The sequence below is a fragment of the Copadichromis virginalis genome, linkage group LG5 (genome assembly GCF_057382275.1).
Source record: "Copadichromis virginalis isolate Kocher_CV1m ecotype Utaka linkage group LG5, C_Virginalis_male_GT1.1, whole genome shotgun sequence".
NCBI lineage: Eukaryota > Metazoa > Chordata > Actinopteri > Cichliformes > Cichlidae > Copadichromis > Copadichromis virginalis.
In genome coordinates, this window is record NC_140622.1 from 10260347 (window position 1) to 10277709 (window position 17363).

The following is a 17363-nucleotide window of genomic DNA, read 5'->3' on the forward strand; positions in this document are numbered from 1 at the left end:
ACACCTGTTAAATGATAATATCCACATCTTTCTTCAGTTCTTCACTTTGTTTGTGTTTGTGTAAGTCACTGTAGAGGGTTAAGCTAATATGAGCACAAACACTCCTTTCACTTGAAACTTGAAGCCATCTTTTGAAGAAAGCCTTTTTTTTTTGTTTTGTTTTTTCTCCCTCAATAAGTGCAAGTTGTCCCCATGAGCCACACGCAGGGCCTGAAATGCTCCACGCTCCATGTTTGGGTAAACTGCGTAACAAATTGGAGAAAAAGGCTGAAGCTGGGGAGACAGAGTAAACTCCCTCTTGGACAATAGCATGCTGTATTATTAATACAACAGCATAGGTCCCGGCATTGTAACCTGCTAAGATGGGGAAACATGCTCATCGATGATATCAAGGTGACTGAACACACACGGAGCAGCAGGCCAGCTGCTGTTCAGGCTGCACGGTGGGGTTCACGCTGCGGACTAGGTGCCTGGCTTCATAATTGGGAATTATTAAACAAGGCTCTAGCAGCGAGGTGATCATGAAATTGTATTTCCAGTCTTGAGGGATGAAAGCAAGAAGTGAAATGTTGGCGTTTGTTAGGAAGCGAGGAAAAAAAATTGAAGAGTCTTGTCCTAAACCTCCCATGATTCAATTTCTTTTAAGAAACAAAGGAAATGCATTTGGACAAGCAGGGAGATGGATGATACAGACTGCTGTTGTAAATTGTACAATGTTGTAAATTGTAATCTGGATAAATATTTCAGCAGCAACCGTACCAGCATGATGAAATGCGTGTTGAGATGTTGTCCATTTTTCTAAAAGCGAAACAAGCTAGCACAGACAAACTCAGAGTCAGCTGAGAGAAAGACCCAACGTGTGCGATGACAATAAACCTAATAAACCTGATGTTTTAAAGTCATTAAAATAAAAATCATGCATTTTTAAAAAAAAGCTGTATTTTTTAATGCAGGCCCATGTTTGACTACCTTTACTAATTAAATATTGTTAGAAGCCAGAAGCAAAGAGAAGGGTGTAAGGTAAGGCATAAAATAAAATATCAAGATGATATGTGGTCCCTCAACAAAGTCTTTACTCATTTGTTTTATTTCCAGAACTCTAAAATTTCCTTGTGATGGAAATGATAATGTGAGCCATACTAGCGGGCGACATGGAATTAAAAAAACAAACAACAACAAAGAGTATTGCATAAAACTTCATTTACATGTAAAGCTGATCCTGTGCGAGTGGAAACATGAACCTCCTGCCTGGGCAGAGCCAACCAGAGCTCACGTGGCTGCTGAAACAACACAAAGAGTACAGAGGAGACGAGAGTGTGTTTTACACGTCGTGCATCACATGCATTTCTACTTGCAGCATAATTGTTAATAATAAACATGTATCAAAAATGATATAAATAAATAAATTAGAAAGGGGCCACGTGGCAAATCCCTTTCTTTCCACGTTCCAGCAAGTGGAAAATTATTCAAAAAGTGTGTTCAACCTACATATATAAGTACCTTTTACACCAATCTAAGGTGACTGTGACAGTGAAAGCATCTCAAACTGACCCTGATGTAAGTGCTTTACATTTTTAAAGCTTTGTCTTCAATGACTTTATAAACAGTTAAGTCTGGCTCAGAATAAAAACTGTCTTTGGGTGAGTATAAAGTAAAGTAAAGGCAATAAGTGTGTGTGTCACCTACCTTGATCTCTTTTGTCTCTCACCATTCGATAAACAAAAAAATCTTTTTATGCCTGATGAAAGGAAACCCCAGTTAACTAAAATGGTTGAAATAAATACTTTCATAAACAGAAATAATTTTCCTTGAGCTTTTATGGGGTGTATTGTTGGGTTCACAGGGTGTCAATTTGTCCCTGACATATAAATATAAGAAAATTGGGTACATTCATTTTATAAAGGAGACTGTAGGATCGCACTTCAAATACAGGCATCACGGCACACGGTGGCAATATAAAAATAAGCAAATAAATAAATAAAACAACCAACAACCTTGCTGTGTTTAACTAAATATTAAGTTAAACTTTCTAAGGGGAGCAAATCAGAAAAGTGTGACAGCCGACACGCGTCTCTGAAATGAGTTCATCTCACTGGAATCATTACTTTGGAGCTGTGAGCCGAACATTTTCCTCCATTGCAGCAGTTTCAAATCACAATGCAATAATATTTTCCAGCATAATCTGAAATGATGTTGGGGGTGGGGGTGGTGGTGGAGGGGGTGGCTTGATGTGGCAAAGGAGCAGTGGATGTTAGTGATTGTCCTATATTGCTCATGCTTTCATGGATTACTTAATTATCAGCCCGTGCCGACGTTCTGCTCTGTTAATGGTAGGCAATATGGCCCTTACCTCACTTAAGGAATAAATTGCATTGCTTCATCTCGCTCCATCTTGTAACGAACACACCCTCCCACACGTATAAACATCCCTTCCTTCCTCTCTTCACTGCTCACGTAGATCATTTAAGCCGGAATGGAATAGTTACTAAAGCAAATTCCCAATGAGATCTGGCGTTTTCTCACAATAACAATTCCTTTAATTGGACACTTCTACCTATTTCCCCGCAACCTGTTTTATTCATCTTTGCAGAAATCGGGGATAAGATCCACATCAACACACGCTGGGTTTATGATTTTGAATCATGAAGAGTGAAACTTCTTAGAGAAATTGCTATTGCCTCAGTGGGAAGCATTGTTGTGAGCAGAGGTTTAGAAGATTAAAAACTATATATATCAAGTTAATCATGAACTCAGTTAGTCAGAGAGTCGTAAGGCGCGGCGTGAAGAGAAAGACACATCTGAAGGAAGGGGACTGAGAGACAGGCGATACTGTGGGAAAGTGACATCAAGATGTGAGTGTCATTATCAGAGGACATGGTGGCCTTTAAAATGACAAGGAAGAAACAGAAGCAGACCACCCTGCTGTAACAAAAGTACATTCTTTATATTTGCTGATGGCGCTCAGAGCGCTGTCACATCTTTCAGCGTAAAGATGTCTTTTCCCATCCTAGATGTACAGTCGGCATCAAGCGTTCGTGTATGCACGCATTCGGCAGACAGAGCGATACGTTAGCGTTCACTTGTATGAATACAAACAGTGAAGCCGAATACCCTCCCTCCACTTGTAAGTAGTGGTACGAGTACTACTGTCAGCGTCAACACCTGAGAGCTGCGCAGGTAGTGTGCAGATGGTTTACGAGGCCGTGTTTAGCTGAAACCTGCTGCTCGCTGCTGCCAGATCTGAGAGCACACTAAATCAAAACAATCAGCTGGAAGACACTAAAATGCTCCGTAGATTTGAAGCTTTGGGCGTTGTGTCTCTGCGGGTTCATCACTAAAAGTGATTTCTTCCACTTTATGCACAGGCATTTGATTCATTCTTATTGTGATCAAACCGATTAAAGCAGCTCCAAGCAAATATAGAAAAGAATCACGTACAAAAAGATTCCCCTAAGTGAGAGGCATATTATTTAACTTTAACATTTTTTTTATTACTGGTGCATTTGTATATGCAGCATGCTAGTGTTGCTGGTTTAGCTTTTTTTTTACCTTTTTATGGGCAACTTTATAATTTAACGGATAAAAATGTATTATATTTTGCAAAATAATGCATACACATTATGCATATGTGTGTAAAATCTGCAACGCTTCTACAGGTGGTAGGGTTTTATTCAGTAAAAAAAGCAAATGCTTGGTTACATCCCATCACTGGTTAATTCAGGAAATATAATATTTTAATGGACACTCACAGTGAAGGAAAATGAAAGTTGATGTTAAAGGGATAAAATGTCCCCTTAGAGAATGCGCATATTTACAGTTTGTTACAGTAAAGTGTAATTACGCAGCATGCCCGTAAAGACAGCGGAGATGTGTGTCTGAAGAAGGTGGCAACGCACATGCACCTACAGCACAGCGAGAACAGTGAGAGTCTGACACCTCTCTAAAGAGTCCCGTCGACCTCATTGTGAGCTGCAGTCTCAACAGGAAGTCTCCTCTGTTTTACACTTTGACTCTCGTAAGATTGTGACTCGCAGCAAGGCAGCACAAACAGGCTCCTAAACCCTCTTAATACTTGTTGTCCAGGTCCGTGTGTTTTCCCCGCGCGGGCCTGTTTGGAGTAAATATCCACACTCGGATCCTTTGCCAGAGGATTATTGAACATTAATTACATTAGCATTTTCTCTCTGACAACAAGGTAGCGTCTTATCTGTGATCTTCAAACTGCGACTGGGAACTATTGATCTGGGCCATGTTGTCATTCAGATGATAATTAGGTGCAGGTGAGGGGTCAGCCTCCAATCCGTTTGAACATCTGGATGAGAGTTCCTCAAGGACAATGGGAGCCACGGGGTGCCGCCACTCTTTCGAGCCCCACGTGTCTTCATGTGCCTAAGTCCATTATACAAATTGTCTAATTAATTCCCACATTCCAGCAGTGTGGCCCAACAATCAATGCAGACAAAAGCACTGAGAAAGAGAGCCGTGCCAGAGCCCAGTGTACAGTTACAGTCCAAGCTAGAGGGGATGCACCTGCTGCAAGCTCTCGTCCTGACCTTTTTAATAGGAGAACACACGCATATACACACATATAGAGTTTAAATTAAGATCGTCCAGGAGAAAATGTACATCCACTTTATTTTAGCAATTATTTCACCTGTAATGGTGCAGAAACTGTATGATCAGGTATGACTGCACATATTATTTTGTGACTTTGCCTCTCTTTTTTTGACAATCTTATCTTCTTAAAGAGGGAAAACCATTAACATTAATCTGTAGAGATTCTGGGCTAACAACATACTGTGAGCGTGCCATAGCTGTAGAGGTGGTGCTATCACAGGTTACTCTTATCTATAATTAAAACTGTATTTTAAGGGACATGCAAATGGGAATATTAGCAGCCCTAATATATAACCTTCTCAGTGTGGTGGGGACAGAGTTGAAAAGAACCGTTTTACAGAGATCCCACTCCCCCCCAAAAAAAGTAGTTCACCTATTCTTTTTTTCATAAGTAAATAAATGTAATCTCCACGGGTGCATTAAATTCTGTCGCCGCTGCATTTATGTTATCATTAATGAGATGAATAATTCCGTTTGCACACTGCAGAAGTGCTTACAGCAGAACTTTGGAAGAATCAACTGAACAAATTGTGTTAGAAATTCCTAAATGATCTTGTTCGGAGTGTTTAAGAGTGGGAAAGATCTCCTGCCTCACAGCACTGTGTACCAAGCCTTGCATGCTTGACCACTTTGAATAACAGTTTGTTAATCCACAGTTCAAAGGAACCCAGGGCAGAGCAGGACAGCATCTGTTGTTCTGGAGAATTTTTCCCCCCGAAAGTATATATAAGCACAGGATATAAAAGAGAAAGGGTTCTTTTAGTCTGTAAATGATTATTGCCTCTAAATTATAACACAAAGAGCCCGTGGCCCTGTTAGCGAGACTGTGTGAGCAGTTGTCGCTACAGGAAACAGCTTATCGTGGTTTCTGTTAACATGTTGCAATGTAAATGAACAGCTAAACTGTACTTGATCCAAATGTGCAAATGCAAAACATAAATGTAAATCAGTGTGTGTGTGTGTGTGTGTGTGTGTGCGCCTGGGGCAGGATGCAGACAAACAATGCAAATATTGCCCCCTTGTGGTTCATGAGCACTCAAGGGTGTTCCAGCCAGCTGGGACAGCAGAGCCACAGTACCTGTTACAGTCAGATTACAGGAGCTTAAAATAAAGGAAGGTGCTTTCTTAACATGCAGTGGAAAGAGTGACAAGAGGTGTGTGTGTGTGTGTGTGTGTGTGTGTGTGTGTGTGTGTGTGTGTGTGTGTGTGTGTGTGTGTGTGTGGCTTTTTAGCTTTTGCATGAAAATTAAAATAAATATTTTCTTTCTGCAACCAAACCTGCATTTTAGGTCCCCCCCCCTTTTTTTTTCATATCTCCACGCGTGTCCCTCTTTGCTCCGCTCGCTCCCTCTCTTTCTCTCATTAGAGCCGAGTAAATTTCAATGTCACTTAAAGTCACGGCTGTAATTTATTGGCTCCTTAATACTGACGGACAAAGGTCACGAGGAGCGCTGTGAGGCGTTCTATCAGGTTTATCTGTGCGGGTCATTAACCTTGACCTGGTGTAAATGCACTCCAGTCCAGGAAGGTCCCCCCACCCCCGTTCCACCCATTGCTACACATGCACGTTTCTCCATGCCCCCAAGAAGTTCCAGTCTGCGACACTCACTCCACTGCCCCGTTAGCTCAAGTGCTTTAAACTTGCCTTAATTGTCATATGGCAGCCAACGCAGCTTTCTTAATTGATCTGACCTTTCACAGCGCTTTCTAATTTCCAATCCCGCTTTCATTGTTCCATCTGGCACTTTTAAAGCGACATCTGGTTGACTGTACTTTTACCCGGTGATCTCTGCACAGATATTTTTAAACTTAATGTATGCTTCAACAGATGTTAGTTTTTATAGGTGAGCGAGGCGCTACGCTGCAACCTCCAACACCGACCCGTGCCCATAACACTTCCTCTCAACAATTCAAATATTGACAGCAGAAATTACAAGCCCAGGTCTCCGGCAAACTCTGTGTTATTAAGTCAGGCTCCTTGTTTTGCTTCCCCATTAGTCAGACAACAATTCAGCCCAGTCTTCTCTAATAACTGGCCATAAATAAAACATCAGCTTTCAGTTTATGAACAAATAAACAAGTCGGTGTCCACACAGGGTTTGTCTTTTGAGTGAGAAGGCAGGAATATTTGTTTAATAAATAATAAGGAGAATGCAGGCATTGGTCAGCGTGGACACTCTGAGGAAAGCAGCCGACTCTGTTGTACTGCACTGTCGGCTCCTCATATCTCCCATCAGAAAAAAGAGTTTCCTTCATAGCTAAGACCCCAGTTGCTTCTTTTTTTACTCTTTTCTTTTTTTAAAAAAAACTGTGTGATTAAAATGCCTCGCTGCAGAAATGTTATTTTGTAGATCCCGTCTACCATGGGGGATCTCCTGCCCATTTCCACTTCGTCTCCACACGATATCAATAACTCCAAGCTGAAATCTTTCCTACTCGTACATAATCTTGTTTTAACCCTTTCCCTCATTACTATCTTGCAGTGTAACAGACATGTTGTGGACTTCTACATCCCTCTCTTTGAAAACTTCATTTCCTGCTCTGATATTTTTCCAAAAGATAAATTTCCTACGGCCTGTATTTTCATGGGGAAGTGCTCGGAGATGGCTTCACTCGCAGGCTGTTAAATTAGCGCCATATAATCGACTGATTAAACGCTTATTGATTGCAGAGATCTGGATGATGGAGGCAGAGGATATGGATCCTCTCGCCCTTGTATTTCACTCTGTCCTCTGTTCGCGAGGAAGGATAGCACACAGTAAGTGAAAGAGAAGCCGAATCCATGGTTTCTTAAAAAAAACAAACCCTGACTGGTGCTACATTTTGAGGACTGACTTGGTTGAACTTTTGTCAATATTAGTGAGCACTCGTCGGGATTATAACCAGCCGCTTTAATGGATGCAGATCTGCGATTAAACGGATTTTGTTTTTACAATTTTCCGTCTATCTGATGTCCAAGCATGCGCAAAATAGAATACAGGGATTGACACGCTGCAGGCTCAAGGTCAGAGTCTGCCGCTCCCCTGAAAGCCTCCAGCCACTGATAGACACGTCTTCCCTCGTGAGCCGTGCTGGAGCGAACACACCACAGAACATCTGTTCGCAAACAGCCCTGATGGAGCCGTACTGACACTGAACGCGCACCCGCCACCCACACCTCACCACCTAATTCCCCAGCTGGGGCCAGATGGCAGGCCGTACCGCTGCTCCCTTCTCTCCTCATCCAGGACAAATCATGAGGAAGAATGGCCTGCAGGTACCGCCCCAGGCGCGGCTGTGCCACTCACCGCTGACCACCCTCTGGTGGCTTCCAATGTTCCCTCCTGTCAAAAGACAAATTGTCCAACAGACTGCTCTTTTATGAATTCACCCTGCGGTCCATTTCTCAAAAGAGGTTAAGGAAAATCCTTGGCCTGAGCTGGTCAACTTTGAGACAGAACTCTATTCTCTGAAAAGTTAAGAGGCCTGGAGACAGAGCAAAGCGAGAGGTCCAGGAACAGGGGGCTATTCTTGAGTTTCTTCACAATGGCTGTCTGTTATACCGAGCCAAACTGGCAACGACGCCTCGCTACGGTCACCGTATGAGGCGCTTGACCTCTGAATTATGCACTTTGCTGCCATCATAAATACGATCGTAGGTGAGCACGAAGAGAGCGCGTTAAATTAAACATATACTTCTAACATTACCAGGCCAGTTTAAAATAGCAAAGCTAATTAATGGAAAGCAAAATAAAGAAAGACTCTTCCCATCTCCTTGCGAGTGTTTATTTAGTGTCAGTATGGGGAAGTTGAACCTAAAATTTGAAAATTTCAAGCACAAATGACTGAGGTTAACCGCTAACACTGCTTCAATTTCTTCTACTGTGCAATAACAAACACACGGTCATGGACACAGACACAAGCATCAATCATCAGGAAAACAACCAGTATCATCTTATCGTCATAAAAACCAGTTGTTCTGTTGTGTGATCCAGCAGCTGTTCATGTGCTCTCTCTGGTTTCCTTCACATGACTGTGGGCTGTTTCCTCTTGCTGGAGAGGGACGGACTATTCCAGCTCTCTAAAGTCATCTTTTTACAGGTGACCCGGTTAGGAATGTCATCACAGATCAGGGATAAGTGTGATTAATCGCCTCTGACACTCTTATGGCACCTTTTACACAGCATTTCATCTTAAGGCTGCACAGGAGAGATGTGTGGGAAACAATATATCTCTGATGACAGTAAAAATCTGCCTCACGGATAACTGCAATATCTGCTCATTTAGCCTTAGTGCTATTTTTGGGGTTACCTCAGGTTTGCTCTAGTTATAGTCATGCGGGGTTATTTTGTGAGAGCTCCAGAACAATAGATTTCCTTTCATCATTGTATCGCAGTGCAAATAAAGTTTCACAAGCAAATGTTTAGAGTGTAATATATAATGTCTGACATGGTATCTGCAGAGACAGCTGTACTAGAAGAGAGACAGTGAAAAAATGGCCACCTCCATGTTTTTGTTTGCTTGTCTGTTTTTAGTGTTAGTGATCACATCTGTACGAGGGACTTAAACAATAAGTTATCAATGAATGCTATGAAGCCCAGTTAGAAAAATGCACCTGCAGACAATATGATACAGATGCATACAAAGAAAAATAGATGCAACAATTTGCTGAAACATGTGCGAATGTAGTATATAAGGTAAAAACAGAGTTTGCAAAAGTCTAACAAGCTTTAAAGTCAATATGTGGTATGAACACCTTTATTCTTCAACACAACCTGAGCTCTCTTAGACAAGCTTTCTTGTAATTTCTTTGAGGGGTCTTCAGGAATAGTTCTCCAGGCTTCTTGGAGGACATTCAAAGCTTTTCTTTGGATGTTGGCTGCCTTGTTTTTCTGTTTTCTGCCAAGATGATCCGGCACTGCTTCAATACTCTTGAGGTTCAATCTCTGGTGAGACCAATCCATGACTGACAGTCTTCCATTGTGTGTTTTTCTATCTAGGCATGCTTTTACTGCAATGGCAGTATATCTGGAACCATCCTCACCAATTAAATGTGCGATTAAATTGAAATTGAATTTATTATTTCATCAATTCTGATAAGATTCCCAACACCACTGGCTGAAATGCAGCCCTAAACCATGACGCAGCCTCCAGCGTGTCTTACAGACAGCTGTAGACTCACTGTTGTACCTTTCCCACATATTGATGAGTAATTTAATCAAAAATGTCAAATTTGGGTTAATCACTCTATATAAGGCCGTTTGTCACTGATTTCCATCCAGCTTGTTGATTTGGCATACCCAATTCTTTTTCTCAGTTTCCCTTGCTTAAGAATGGTTTCATGACAGCCAACCTTCCAGTGGGATCATTACTAATGAGGCTTTGGTGAGCAACAGATGAATCAGATGAAGGCCAAATGCATCTCTCAGGTTCTGTTATGGACATAACTGCTTATCTGCTGTAGATAGTTTTTAGGACTGCCACGTCTTCTTTTCTATTTCCTCAGCTTTCTTTAAGCACACACTGCACACCATGAGATATACCAGTATTTCAGCAAAACACTAAAATGGACTAAAACACTTTAAAAAGTACTACTTACGCCTGTCAAACTGTTTGCTATGCCATAGTTTTACCTCATTCCATTGAAGGAATTAAAGGTGTGTTTTGTGCCAGGTTGCTAGTGACAAAATCATTAAAAAGGTTTAAGTGGCTAAAAAAAGGAGCTACTTAATAATGTTCTCTGAAAATAATCAGGACTGGACTGAAAATGAGTGAAAAAGCAGCCAATGCCCAAAGAAACAGAAGCACCATCGAGACCAGTATCTAAAATACATAAAAAGCCCAGAGCAGCCAGTCTTTTTCAGCAAACATCCCTCCCGCATTTTCAGGGCTTACTTAAGACTGTATTAATGTAGCATCTCAGTGTGCGGGATCAGGGCACAACACGCAGTTCTTTGGCCGATAGCGGGGTCGTGTAGCTACAGTATATCAGGGCTTTGGATACATTTCCAATAATGGCTGCAAGAATTATTTTATTTTAATTTTTATCGGTTAGCTGACATTAGAAAAAACAAGACAAACGTAATGGTTTAACAGTGAGGCATTAGCAAGTTCAAATAAGCAGAAATAAACAGTCTGTTCCTGCAGTAGTTCTAGAGGTTCTCTGTGCTAATTCATTTGGAGATTCATCATAAGTGAATATTCTCAGTATGTTTATAAAACATGTCAGCATCTTGACCAAACCAAACATCTCGATAAGCCTCGTTGCCAAAATCAGAATTCGAACGTTATTGAATCATTGTTGTATATTTCGTGCCGATGCCAGCACACGCATGTGGAAAAAAGCTCAGCAGCTGGTTAAATGAATCATCTCAGCCGTACTGAGCTCTGGCTCTGATTTTAGCTCAGCGACACATGCATTCAGACGGTCAGCTGGCCTGCTCCAAAAAGCCACATGATCAAACTGCCTGTACATGATCAAACACGGCTCTCTCAGCTCTCTCCAGACCAAAGTCTCTTGACCCACACCAGCTGTCTGGAAACATTTGGACTAATATTTACACCAATTAAGAACTTCCATAAACATCAACTTTCAAGTAAAGCAGTACAAAAAAAAGAAAAAAGACTCACGAGTTATCTTAATGGGGCGATATGACCAAATACGGTCAGCTGTGGCAAGTTTTGGACAGCTTCTATTTAGATGTGAAACCGCTCTCAACACTTTAAGTGTGTTTACAGCACAAAAATCAGGGCGCAAAGGCGCACTTGACCACGTGGTGCGCTCTTTGAGAAAGAGGTAAAAAACATCTTGAACTAAGCAGGTCCCTGCAGGCGTACGATCTTCACAAATTGCGGTGCAGTTATTTATTGAGATTGCACTAATTAAAGCCGTGCATCGTGGAAGACGAGATGGAGAGGTTGGGGAGGGTGGGCGCATTTCTTCAAGCGCTCACAAGCTTAATGGTGCAAAGAAATTTCTACCTGACGAAGGCATTCCTACCACAGGTCAAACCTGCCAGCACCACCACCAGCAATTTAGCACTCTACTACAAGTGTTTACAATGCACTTTGGCACACTGACTTTTTTAATGTACCTCGTTGCTTTTTGTTTTGTTTTTTAATATTCAGCATGTATTTACATTTAGAGGGAGACACTTCAGACTGAGTTCTCAGGGCCACAGTGTGAGTTTGCCCCTGCAGAGCTGTGGCTGAAGCCCACTCACTGTCAGAGTGGAGCCAGCTGGCACTACAGGGAGGGGAGGGATGAAGCGAGGGTGGAGGGCCCGGAGGAGGGGGCTACTCCTCTGCCTTCAATCCCACATGATCTCACTGGTCCTGGAGAGTATATCAGGCAAAAGCAGCGTCATCATTAAAAGCCCATGCTGCAAATCTTTTTAATTATTCTCCTTCCTCCCTAGCCTTTTAATGAGAGGAGTATCCACAGATAATGCGGGTAATTGGACAATGGGATTCACTCATTCAATTACTGACCACTGAATCTGCTCCGGAGTTCATGGGTAATTCTCTTTCTCAGCTCTGGCTTCGGGGCTCAACGTTCTGCATCCTTGTAAAAAACAAAGAACACGGCTGGATACTATGTCGTTTAAATACATTTGCTGGACCCTGTCCAAAAAGCATATTACATTATAATTTGTTTGAACCATGAAAGGGCTGGGATCTAAATACTGTGTGGCAGGCCTATCCATAAAATCTTGCAAAGTAACCTCTGGTATGCAATACTGGCCTTTGCACTTAAACCACATTTTGGCGTTTTCAGTGGGAGACGTACACGTTGAGCGATCGGCTTTTGTTTGAAAGCTATTGAAATCTGAGATGAGTGTACTAGTCAATTTAATGGCCCGCTCTGAGTCTGGCAAAGCAATTTAGCTACAGTCAGAATGCCCAGTGGAATGACATTAGAGTTTCATAACGAAAGGTGGTGGTCATCAAAGAAATAATTCAACGTTCTAGTGAGCTCAGCTTCTCATAAAGACTGGAAACGAGGGGAAACCGCTAACCTGCTTCGCTCCAAACCTAACAAGATGTGTATATACCAGCACTTCCTCTAAGTTCACTAATTAACAAGTAATGTTTTCTGTGCTGGGCCAAATATTATAGTCCATTTAGAGCCTGGACTGTGGCTCTCTCTGACAAATAAATTTATATAAATGGAACAATTAATTTATCTAAAAAGCAAAGCCCATGCAAACTGCTTTAAATCTGCGTTATATCCAACAGCCAGCAGAGGGCGGCTCTTCGGGTTCCAACAAGAAGTCTGTTTGGTTTGAAATCCCTCTGCTATCTTAATATTAGACCTTTCGATCCCTGTTTAAGGTTTCAACCACTAATTTGAAGCCTTATTAAATGGCATTCATGCATGTCATCGATGACATTCATATTATACGCATTGGTATGCAAATAACTACTGTAAAGGCAGGCGGTGTTTGTTGGTTTCTCAGTCATATACACTGCGGTCTCCAGCCTTTTTTGCGCCACGGACCGGTTTATGTCTGACAATATTTTCACGGAAAGGCCTTTGAGGTGTCGCGGATAAATAGAACAAAATAAAACCAGTACCGGTACCTAAAAAAGAAGATTTATTCATAACACACGGGTAAAGACCCAGGGAAACTGAGTTAACGATAAATTGAAAAACTAACGATAAAAACCCAGAAAACCATAAATTTCACACTCGAGCCTCAACTCACGCGGCCCGGTACCAAACGAACCAGTCCGTGGCCCGGGGTTTGGGGACCGCTGATATACATCACTCACGTTTGGCTTTAAAACACTAAGATGGCAACTGCTCTAATGCTCAGTTTGAGGGTTCAAAATGGGACCTTATTAATAATAAATTAGCGTGTCTACAGTCCACGTTTGTGGCCAGCTTGTAGCCATGGTTCAAACACTCTATACTTTGGCTGCCTGGGCGAACGAACCCGGGCTGCACAAACCATCAAATTTGTGGACGAAAATCGAGCAAGGCTAGCTGTTTCCTTATGCTAAGCTAAGCTAACCTGCATGACTGGACTCAGTCTTCTTACCTGACTCTCAAGAAGAAACGGCAACTATACTTCCCAAAATACAACTTTATAGATCTTCAAGGTAAATTATCTTCCTGCTGAACAACTCGGATCTCACGCACAGCCCACAGTGACTTCTTTAGACAGATATTTATGGTTTTCCTAGCTGACATGGGACTACAAGTAGAGTAAACACTATTTCCTGGCTAAAAAGGGCATCTGCTTCCCCCCATCTGGACCCAGACTTAATGCTCAATTGAAAAAAGAAGAAGAAAAAAAACCTCTGGATAAAGGACAGCTAACTGAGTGAATTTCAAACCTGAAGGCAAAATCTACAAACCACAGCGAAAACACCAGAGAGTGGGAGAATTCCCCCACTGATCATCCAATTTGGTTGATAGCAGTGTGTGTGTGTCTGTGTAGGGGGGAGAAAAAAAAAGGGAAAACAGGGAAAAGGAGGAGAAGAAAAAAAATCTCACAGGAATCTTCCATCACCCTGCTTCTTTGCAACGTCCCACATTGATCCAGCACATTAATCATGAGCAGACAAACAGCGTGTTGTGTCTGTTGGTAATTGTGACTCTCAACCATACTTAGCCTATAGCTACTCTCAACATGAGCTGATAAACCACTCTATTACTGCAGCACAATGTAGGACACGTTCCGTCAGTGGCAGCTTGAGAGCAAAGAGCTTCCTGCAGCAATATCACAAAAGGCAGATTATCTGCGCTCGGTAATGGAATAAAACACATCCTACCGAGGAGAAGCTAAGATATTTTCTCAGTGGCATTGCTCTATTAGAAGAAAGTGGTCGAACGCAAAGTGTACGAGGCTGCCACTGCTAGCTTTCCTGCATGACGCTCGTGTTAACAACCCCCACCCTTCCCTTGTGAAATTCACACCTCCAGCTAGAGTCATTATCATAATTGTTACCAAATACTGTAACTCCCAAGTTTTTAATTGCTATACCATTAATTTCCAATCTGAACGCTTCTCTTGCACAGTCAATTTCATTTCTAAATTGACATCCCCACTCAAATGATTTCATATAAACACACTGATAAAAAAAAAAAAAAAATATCTCAAGGGCCAAATATGCAGACAGAAGGTGTGTGTTTTTGTGTGTGTGTATCTGTGTGTGTGTGTGTGGGGGGGGGGGGGGGTACAGTCGGGCAAACTATATCAAGAAATAGTCACTACCCCGAGGCTTTAAAACAAACGCCCTCCACATCATGCATTATCTTCTCTTCTGCACCACAAATAAACCGAGCTTTGCCTCGTTTCGTCTCAAGATAAAAGACCAGTCGTCGGGGTATGACGGTGAGGGCCAACAAAATGAAATAATAAACCATTCATTAAATCAAGCGCACAAGTGTTAACTTTTATAATAAAAGATTCTGGAAGTTTAATTAATAGCAGTCGTTAGCGCTCGTTTAGAACTTATCGATTTAAACATAACAATATGTTAAAATAATGTATCCTGCAACAGTCATCGCCCTCCCTCGACAGGGGCCTCTGCACACACCACATTGTAATCAACAGATTGTTAGACATGCATTTTCTCGGCCAATGACAAAGGCTGATCTATAGGGGTCGGAGGGAGCGTTGGTAATCCATCCATTGCTGCAATTTATTATCTTATTTTAATTGTATACACAAACATTGAGGTGATTTAGGTGACACTGTGGAAAGATGAAATCCGTTTATATTAAAAGGGTTGCTCACCCCTGGAGCCCGCTGCCAGCAACACCTTTCAATGGCTGCTTTTAACAACATGGTTATTGTTTTATTGATCAGGGTTTTATTACAAATTTGACACCCATGTTATGTGTTAATCGAACCGCATATAATTTTTTTGACACATATTTTACGAGATTATGACTGCAATTAATTTAATAACTATTATTTTTTCGGTGATTTCAGTCTTAACGAGGTTTGTGGGAGAGTGCTCCATCCGTCTTGGCCGTGTTGTCACTCACGCACGGCGGCGCAGTGCTTGACCTTAATGGAAGCCACGGAAATGGCCAATCGAGCCGGCATCCGGCACTCCCCCCCAGCTCATCGCTGCAGCCACCTTCTTTTGTTCTAGGAAGTGATATCACTATTAAGGAAGCCATTCACAGCCATATAATTTCTCCTTTCTACACTTAAAGGCTCCCAGCTTATGGGAAAATTATACAACTCACCTTTTGCTCAACAGTACTTTGAGGATGTGTCATTTTTCAGGCGGTGTACGTTTAACCTGGGAGGAGGGGGGGAAAAAATAACCATTTTCCACAAAGTGAAGAAGGATTGATATCTTTTCTTGAAACACAAATTATGCAACATTGGCTTTGCGCACAGTAAATCAGGGCAACACGGACGGCTGCTGATGGTACGTGGGCAGTTAAAGCAGAACGGGGGGACGGGGAACATAACAACACGTCAAGCTGAGATAAAGCTCGCACCTCTATAAAGGCAGACCCAAAAAAGGGGGCCGCTGTTGGTCAATAGGCTCCATCTGTGCCTCCTCTCATCTCACAGAAGTGCACATCTGCTGAACATGGCACAATTTATCTATCAGAAGAATTATTAATTAATAGTTCATCTCATCCGGTATAATTGAGGACAGATCTGGAATGCCATTAGCTGTGATAATAAAGGGAGCGATACCTCCCGCCCACCTGAGCACACGGGGAAAGCCTCCTCTCTGCTTCGGCTCTTTGTGGCCTTGTCAGCAAATGTATTCTTTTGCGCTGAGCAGTAGTTAACAACTTATAGGTTTGTCAAACCAATTTCATTCTTTTTAAATCTTCATAGCAATTATCTTTTTGCATAATCAGTTTCAGGACCTTGGGGGTCTACTGGGTCTTGTAACGTCTTTAAAATAATTGTTCAGATAGTAATTTGAAGTTTTGTGGAAATTGCTTAATAATCAGATACTAAAGTCAATATTTGGCTGAGGAACTAAGTTGTAGATGGAAAAGACTTCATGGGGCTCCGGCAGGGAAAAAGGAGGACCGGCTAAAAATAAAAAGACATCACAAGTTGGAGCCAATTCAACATAAAAGGCTGTATGTGTGCATGCTAGAGCGTTCCAGAACACGTGTGTGTGTCAGTGGGTGTCCGTGTGCATTCTCATTACATTGTAGCCATGTGTAAGCCATGCAAGAGTTTGGCCCGAACAGGTGCACTTTCAGGATTCTGGAGGCACGGCGCAGATAAAACAGCCCCATTTGAACTCACATTAATTCTCCATTTTAACACGCCATCAAAAGAAACACCAAGATATCAGTGGGAATAAAGCTGCATTATCACAAAACATTAACAGCTGTTGCGGACCTAACATGGCGGTTATCTACTTCGAGCGTTTGAAAGATATCCAAGTCAAAGGAGGGGAGGCCTTGATTTTATGTTTGTCCCAATTCCCTTGTAATGAGATGCATCTGAGTCTGTAGTACTGACAGTAATGAGAAAGATAAAATGACAATGCGTAAAAACAGAGCCGGCATATCAATGACTTGCCAGACGGAGCTCTCTCTTTCTGATGTATGGCGGGACAAAGCAAGCACGAGATCCATGAGCCAAAACAGCAAGGACAAATAAAAGAAAATACAGGTCTAACGCAGTGCACCCCTTGACTCCTAAAGTATATATGAATCACTCCCCTTATTATCACTCTGACACAGCGAGGAGCTTTGCTTTATGAATGCTACTTAAGGAGCATCTCATAACGTGCACTGACTAAACCCAATCATAATCTGT